This window comes from Schistocerca americana, chromosome 7, assembly GCF_021461395.2.
Source record: "Schistocerca americana isolate TAMUIC-IGC-003095 chromosome 7, iqSchAmer2.1, whole genome shotgun sequence".
Classification (NCBI taxonomy): domain Eukaryota; kingdom Metazoa; phylum Arthropoda; class Insecta; order Orthoptera; family Acrididae; genus Schistocerca; species Schistocerca americana.
Genome location: NC_060125.1, coordinates 347,306,300 through 347,315,152, shown reverse-complemented (window position 1 = coordinate 347,315,152; position 8,853 = coordinate 347,306,300). Strand labels below are relative to the sequence as shown.

The 8,853-nt window shown below is 46.2% G+C and overlaps 1 non-coding gene across 1 annotated transcript; it reads left to right on the top strand.

Moving 5' to 3' along the window:
- The first annotated feature begins 2,842 nt into the window (after window positions 1-2,842).
- On the top strand, window positions 2,843-2,917 carry Trnat-ugu. The gene has a single exon. It is a non-coding gene; the product is annotated as a tRNA-Thr (tRNA).
- The last annotated feature ends 5,936 nt before the right edge of the window (window positions 2,918-8,853 follow it).

Here is an 8,853-nt window from a genome sequence, read left to right as displayed (position 1 = left end):
GTAACTGTCAGTGCCAAAGGAGGGTCGCTGACACTGACGCTGAAAAGACGAGCTTGGCCTTGGCTCGAGATGGTACAGTTTAGATAAAATTGTCATTCCTGCGGTCCCTAGCGGGGAGAGAAGAGATATTACCGTTCTGGATGATTTGTCCTTGCTGGTGGAGCCTGTAAAAGTGGTAAACACACGCTGATGGGGGATTAGTAAAACTTAATTCCTCAGCAGGTCAGGCCAACGCGTGGTTGGCCTGTGGTGAGGTTGTTGGCCCAGTCCTCGGATGAGCCGGTTGCTGGAGTGGCTCACTTTCTAGTAGAACTTCTTGTCAATGGCGCGGATCCTATCTCGGATCGGCAGGATCCCGGTGTCCTCGTGGAGTTGGCGCGTCGAGTAGCGGCTCGGAAGATGCATGGCAGTCCGCTGCGGACTCACAATGTGAACGTCTGCGGCTTTCCTCCAGACCACAGCCGCATACTCTAACAGTGGGCGGACTAGTGTTAGGTACAGCGTGATGCCGTGTTGTGGTGGCAATGACGACTGCAGGTTTAGAAGCGAATACAGGGCGCGAAGGCGTCCTATTGCTTTCCATTTGACATCACGGATGTGATGCTTCAAGGTGAGGCTGCGGTCTAGGGTGACCCCTAGGTATTTCGCCGTCCCACTCCATGGGATAGGTTCTCCCAGCATTTCGACTGGCGTAAGCCCTGGCGGCAGAGGTCTTCGGGTGAAGACAACTGCCTGGCTTTTCGTGGCGTTGAATTTCAGCTACCATTTTGATGCCCACGAGCCCAAGGCGTCGCACTTGGGCGTTCATGCTGCGAATGAACAGGGCTCTATCAGCGAGGGGCCGAGTACCGACCCCTGCGGCACTCCTGCACGTATCTGCCGGTTTGTGGACGTACCGTCGTCGGCCCTCACGTGGAAGGTTCGTTCAGACAGGTACGACCGCAGTAGCATCATGTGGGAAGTCGGTCCCCCCTGTTCAAAAAGTCTGAACTAGAGTCCTTCGTGCCACACCGAGTCAAACGCTCGGGAGACGTCGAGGAGCACTGCCCCAAGGTGTTCCCTTGTTTCCAGTGCCCTCATCGCCGGTTCTACCACCCGCAGGAGCTGGTGGGAAGTGGCATGTTCTTCTCGAAACCTGAACTGCTCGTCCGGGATGATGCCCTCCTGGGTGACGTACAGCCACTCGAAAACCTTCGAGAGGGACGGAAACAGGCTGATGGGTCGATAGCTGGATGTCTGGCGTGGGTCCTTGACGGATTTCAGAATGGCCACAACCTCCGCGTGTTTCCACGCAGAGGGGTAGACACCTGATCGGAGGATCTCTTGAAAACATCGACAAGTTGCCGGTGTAATTCCGGCGGACTGTTCTTCAGGGTCTGTTATGGTCTGCGGGGTGTTATTGTAGTATTCCCTGGGTGATATCGTCATTCTTGAAGGACACATTGGATCAAGGCAATTACAAATCGTTCCTTGGGTCCATAGAATTTGTTTTTTCGTCTGCATGATGAAATATACCAGAAGGACAATGCAACGTGTCACACGCCTCGCGGTGTACGCGCGTCGTAGGAAGATCTCGAGGAAGAATTTACTGGAGGCCATCAAACTCTCCAGATTTAAGCTCAATCGAGGATCTGGGGACGCCCTCCATCCGGGTGGTCGCGCCGAGAAACCTAGTGCAGCTGGGCACGCCACTAGAGTTGGCATAGCTCCACATCCCTGCCGGTACTTTCCAAACATCATTGATTCTCTTCTGCACGCTGGCGCTGCAGTAGGTCGTTATTCAGGTTTTAACAAGTCGTCGCATCAACGTGACTGGCCCTTGGAATTACATGCTTACGTTTTACTGAAGCAGACGTTTCCAGTTATGAGCAGATGACTGTTATCAAGTGCCATAAATTTCTGTCCTGCCAGTCTTCTTCAGATAGGCCTATCCTTTCCATGATTCCACGGCTTTGACTACAAATCTCCACGTTGCACTCAGCTTCCCTCGGCTCCGTCTCCCTGGCGGAGACGAGTTGCGCAAACACTGTGGCCGTCGTTCTTCCTCATTCCGTCGGACATGCCCGTATCGTCTCAGTGTACGAGCCTCAATCCTGTCTTTGACTGGTTCCACCGCCATCCATTTTGTAACGTACGCTCTCAAAACATTAACGGTAAACCTTCCAATTATGTAGAAAGTCTCTCCCGCAACGGTTGTCACGTGAACTTGTTCAGCATCTCCGTAACGTCCTCTAACGATTCAGTAGTTACATGCGTCGCACTTCGTTGACTCGTTGGTATTTCTTCGATCAGTCCACCATGATAACATATACTTATATGATTATGGTGTCTGTTCTTTCGGACACCATTGATGACCTGAAGCCGTCTAGAACGAAATTAGAATTGTATTTTAATACCTTCAGTTGCTGACGAGCGTTGATATAAATCAACGTGGACAGATGAAAATGTGCGCCCTGACCGTGACTCGAACCCAGGATCTTCTTCTTACATGGCAGACGCTCTATCCATTTGAGCCTCCGAGGGTACAGACTGCAGGGACTATCTCGCCTTCTCGCCAGCCAATGTGGCCAAGTGGTTCTAGGCGCTTCAGTCTGGAACCGCTCAACCGCTACGATCGCAGGTTCGAATCCTGCCTCGGGCATGGATGTGTGTGATGTCCTTAGGTTAGTTAGGTTTAAGTAGTTCTAAGTTCTAGGGGACTGATGACCTCAGATGTTAAGTCCCATAGTGCTCAGAGCCATTTGAGCCATTTTTGACTATCTCGCGAACGCCTCCCGCGAGACCCATATTCTCACCTTTTATGTCGCTGCTGTGTTGTGTCCCTACCCAACACAGTCTCTGTGCCCTCGGTGGCTCAGATGGATAAAGCGTCTGCCATGTAAGCAGGAGATCCCGGGTTCGAGTCCCGGTCGGGGCACACATTTTCACCCGTCCCCGTTGATGTAGATCAACGCCCGTAAGCAGCTGAAGGTATTAATATATAATTCTAATTTCGGTCTAGACAGCTGCAGGTCATCAATGCTGTCTGTTCTTTGGTCTTACGGGACTTGATAAGAATGTCTTCTAGCCGGCGCGGTAGCTCAGCGTGTTCGGTCAGAGAGCCAGTTGGCTCTGTAATAAAAAACTGAGTGGAAGGATCGACCACCGAACTTGAACAGGATGTCTTGCGACGTCCGCAACGACCAAACACAACGATCAACAACGAACAAAAAAAAGCCGGCATGGTAGCTCAGCGTGTTGGGTCAGAGGGTTTAGCTACCCTCTGTAACAAAAAAACTGAGTGAACGAATCAACGATCAACCTGAACAAATTCAACGAACAAAAAAAAAAAAAAAAAAAAAAAGATGGATAGAGCGTCTGCCGTGTAAGCAGGAGATCCCGGGTTCGAGTCCCGGTTGGGGCATACATTTTCACCTGCCCCCGTTCATATATATCAACGCCCGTTAGCAGCTGAAGGTATTGTATATAATTATAACCATGATAAGAGTTCTAGACTGATGAGCAACCGTCAATAATCGTTCCTCTTCGAATTATTTTACAAGACTCTTCTTTCATGTGTGATCTTCAAACAATGGGTGGAATATCAACAGTATTATGAAAAGGAGAGGAGTGCTGCTCACACTAAAGACGACACGATCATTTGCACGCAGATACAATGGGAAGACTGTTACACGTTGAGCTTTCAACCGAAGGGTTCTTCAGAAAGCAAACACTCTCACATTCACACATGCATGCACATCTCGCGCACACACGGCCGCTATCTTCGACCGCTATAGTGAGTAGCAATCTATTCTTTTCGTAATATTGTTACATTTCCTTAAGAGTCTTCTGTGGCCTGTGATAGTCCAATAACGTTTTGCGTGGTTCTTCCACTCTCCGGACGATTAATCCTAGGTATTTTCTGGTTGTTCCCCTTACCATTATCCTGTACATTGCTGCACCCTCCTGCCGTTACAACCGTCCTGTAGGCAATTGCATCTGCATGAATTCACAGGAGGAAAGGGAATCGCAGGCGCTGTCCGTGCAGTAAGATCAGTGGTAGAAAAATCTCGACAGAAGGAACAAAATAACTGATTGATCTTTACAAATCTAGAAAGGGCTTCGGACAGAATACCAAGAGCAATTATATGGCAAGATCTACGTGTACATCGTGACCCCGAGTGCTATACTAGATTTATCATGTACGTGTACAACAATTATCAAACTTAGTAAAAATTTCAGCAGGAATTTCAAATAGCTTTGATGTAGGTATCTATCAGAGAAGTTCTCTAATCTCCTAATTGTTTAATTTGATAACGAATAACAAAAACCAAAACCGTGGAACACGTTGTATGCCGATGATATAGCCATTATATCTAATAATACCGAGGAAGTTGAAGATAAACTTTAGGAGCTGAGGAAGGCACCTGACACAAATGGCTTATGCATAAGTAAAAAAAAAAAAAAAAATAAATAAAAAAATCCGAGCACATACGTGCAGCTTCCGCCTCAACGCAAAAAGAAACAAAAAGAATAACCACAGGTGACTTCACGATTCCGACAGTTACAAATTTTAAATAATGTCAGAGGACATATCTATTGAAGGACACATAATCCAATGAATAACACCTGGTGCGAAGAAGTGTGGTATATTTTCAGGGGTTCTGTGATGCAAGAACGCCGATAAAAACCGAAGGCAAGATTTTCGCAACGGCTGCGAGACCAGAGCTATTGTTTGGCAGTGATGTCAGGGAATTAAAAAATAGTCACAAACAGAAGCTCCACACAACAGAATAGCGCGTGTCACTAGGGGCGTGAGAAGTGACACTGACAGACAAGCTACGCAACAGATTCGTATGTAAAGTTCGGCTTTATGGCTGAGATGGGCCAGTCGGAACCGACCGACCACCGAGTCATTTGTCTATTGCTTCATTTGGATGCACTATGAAGGGATGAATCTTCCCGGTCATTGTCGGGTTTCTGGAGATTGGAGCCGCTACTCCTCCACTAAGTAGGCGTTTAATGGCTCCTCATGAGGCAGTGTGCACTCCATGGAAGACCCCCCATGGAGAAAAAATTCCTGGGAGTAGAGGGAATAGGAGCCAGACACGTTGACCATTGGGCTACGAAGGCGGAAAATGAAGTCGTAAGGGGTAGTTTTTAAGTTGTCCCATAAATGAAAAACTCTGAGTCCAGGCTGTGGTAGTGTGGTCACATAACACGAAGACCTGGGTAACAGGCCGTGAAAAAGTGCCTTTCCACGGCTACAAAGAGGAGTGGGAGAGGAAATCCCCACATCAGCTGTTCGTCGAACAACCAAAATGATATGGAAAAGATAAGTCTTAACACAAGAAGCTAAGCCTTAGCACAGCACTATTAGGAAACGCGAACATGAGTGACGGGAGAACGCCAAGATAAACGAGGACGAAGAAGAATAGCATCGCCACCGTGCACTCACTTGGCGTTTGAGAGTATCGAGTAAAGTAGGGATGTACCGATGTATGTAAATACAAGTAAGTATCCGATATTTCTTTTTCTAATCATCCTTTCAATACTTACTCAGTACCGAATGAAAATTACTTGAATCGATTTTACGTGCATATCCGAGCAGTGAGTGAGTGACTATTTACTTGTGTCTATGGTACTGCTTCCACTCCCCTCGCTGCCCTTCATACGCCAGGCTCACTCATCTGTTCGTCAGCCATATTGTTCGTTGCGGTTCGCATTCGTGTAGTGTATGATTCTTTTCAAAAGTTTGTTAGCTTTTATTGTGCTGTGGTGCTGTCGAAATCGAAAGAATGCACATGTTTTACTAATATAAATGACACCACAGCAAAGTGCCAATAATGTTTTATAACACTGAAGTTTTCCTGCAGTACGTCCAATTTATTTAAGCACTCTACATCTACATCGTTACTGTGCAATTCATACTTAAGCGCCTGGCAGAGGGTTCATCGAACCATTTTCATGCTACTTCTCTGCCATTCCACTCTCGAATGGCTGGTGGGAAAAAGGAACACCTCAATCTTTCCGTTCGAGCTCTGATTTCTCTTATTTTATTATGATGATCATTTCTCCCTATGTAGGTGGGTGTCAACAAAATATTTTCGCATTCGGAAGAGAAAGGTGGTGATTGAAATTTCGTAAATAGATCTCGCCGCAAAGAAAACCGCCTTTGTTTCAGTGGCTGCCACCCCAACTCGCGTATCATATCAATCACACTCTCACCCCTATTGCGCGCTAACACGAAATTAGCTGCCCTTCTTTGCCCTTTTTCGATGTCCTCCGTCAATCCTATCTGGTAAGGATCCCATACCGCGCAGCAATATTCCAAGAGAGGACGGACAAGTGTAATGTAGGCTGTCCCTTTACTGGGTTTGTCGCATCTTCTAAGTGTTCTGCCAACAAAGCGCAGCCTTTGTTTCGCCTTCCCCACGTTACTATCTGTGTGGTCTTTCCAATTTAAGTTGCTCGTAAGTGTAATTCCTAGGTATTTAGTTGAATTGAGAGCCTTAGATTCGTGCGATTTATCGTATATCCAAAATTTATCGGCTTTCTTTTAGTACCCATGTGGATGACCTCGCACTTTTCCTTGTTTAGTGCCAATTGCACTTGTCGCACCATACAGAAATTCTCTCTAGATCATTTTGTAATTGGAACTGATCGTCTGATGATTTTACTAGACGGTAAATTACAGCGTCATCTGTAAACAATCTAAGGGGGCTGCTCAGATTATCATCTAGATCATTTATGTAAATCAGGAACAGCAGAGGGCCTATCAGACCAGCTTGCGGAATGCCAGATATCACCTCTGTTCTACTCGGTAATTTACCGTCTAACACTGTGAACTGTGACCTCTCTGAGAGGAAATCAGGAATCCAATCACACAGCTGAGACGATACTCCATATGCCCGCAATTTGATTAATAGTCGTTTGTGAGGAACGGTATCAAAAGCCTTCTGGAAATCTAGGAATATTGAATCGATCTGAGATCCCTTGTCGACAGCACTCATTACTTCATGGGAATAGCACAAGAACGATATTTTCTGAATCTGTGTTGGTTATGTATCAAAATGGCTCTGAGCACTCTGGGACTTAACGTCTGAGGTCATCAGTCCACTAGAACTTAGAACTACTTAAACCTAACTAACCTAAGGACATCACACACATCCATGCCCGAGGCAGGATTCGAACCTGCGACCGTAGCGGTCGCGCTGTTCCAGACTGTAGCGCCTAGAACCACTCGGGCACTCCGGTCGGCGGTTATGTATCAATAACTCATTTGCTTCTAGGTGATTCATAATGTTCGAGTACAGTATACGCTCCAAAATTCTACTGCAAATTGAGGTCAGTGAAAGGGTCTGTAATTCAATGTACTCCTATTTCCTTTCTCTAATATTGATGTGACCTGTGCTACTTTCCAGTCTTTAGTAACAGACCTTTCGTCAAGTGAGCGGTTGTATACGATTGCTAAGGAAGGCGCTATTGTGTCTGCATGCTCTGAAAGCATCTGTGTCTGATTGGTATAGCATCTGGACCGGAAGACTTGCCTTTCTTAAGTGATTTGAGTTGTTTCGCAACACCTAAGATATCTACTTTTATGTCACTCATGCTAGCAGCTGTTCTGGTTTCCAATTCTGGGATATTTACTTCGTCTTCTTTCGTGAAGGAATTGCGGAAAACTGTATTTAGTAACTTCGCTTTAGTGGCGTCATCATCGGTAACATTTCCATCGGTATCGCGCTGTGACGGCATTGAATGTTTTTTGCCACTGGTGAACTTCACATACGACCAGAATCTCTTTGGGTTTTCTACCATATTTTGAGACAATATTTCATTGTGGAAACTATTAAAAGCATCTCGCATTAACGTCCGCACTAAATTTCGAGCTTCCGTGAAACTTAGCCAGTCTTGGGGATGTTGCGTTCTTCTGAACTTGGCATGCTTCTGCAACAGTGTTCTGACGTGTTTTGTGTACCATGGTGGATCAGTCCCTTCCCTTATTAACTTATGCGTTATGAATCTATCTATTGCTGTGGATACTGTATCTTTGAATTTGAGCCATATCTGGTCTACACTTACATAATTAGCTTGGAAGGAATGGAAACTCTCTCTTAGAAGGCATCAAGCGAATTTTTATCTGCTGTTTTAAATAGATATATTTTTCGTTTATTTTTAGTGGTTCCGGTTAATATGATTTTGAGCCTCGCTACAATGACCTTGTGTTCAATAATTCCTGTATCCGTCCTGACGCCCTCTATTAGATCAGGATTATTTGTGGCTATATATAGAAAGGAAACAACAGAAAGTCAGCAGCGTCCCTGAGCCTGAGAAAACAAGTGAAAGGTACATTGATGAGCTAAAACATTATGACCACCTACTTAATAGCGTGTTTGTCCGTCTTTGGAACGAAATACATCACTGATTCTGCGCATCAGGGATCCGACTGTTTGCTTTAGATGTCTACGCACAGGTAATTTAGTTCGCGTAAACAGCGGCCTGCTGATATGCGTACGCGATTACGGCACCCGATAGTGGCCCAGAAGCTTTCTGTAGAATTTACATCATGCTCCTCCAACCACTGTAGCACGGTTCTGCCTCCAAGACATGGTCAGTTATACTGCTGAAAGATGACCCCGCCCCTAGGAAAGACATCAAGCATGAATGGGTGCATGTGATTTGCAGCTGTCAGTGTGTCTTCTATTACTTCCGCAGGTCCCATACAAGCGCAGGAAAATGTCTCCCACAAAAGACTGCTCCCACCAGACTGAGCCCGTGGCGTGCTGTACGTTTTGAGCTGCCGTTCGCCTCGATGACGGCGTTTGTGGAGACGACCGTCGACCTAGTGAGCAAAAATGTGATTCACCCCAAGAG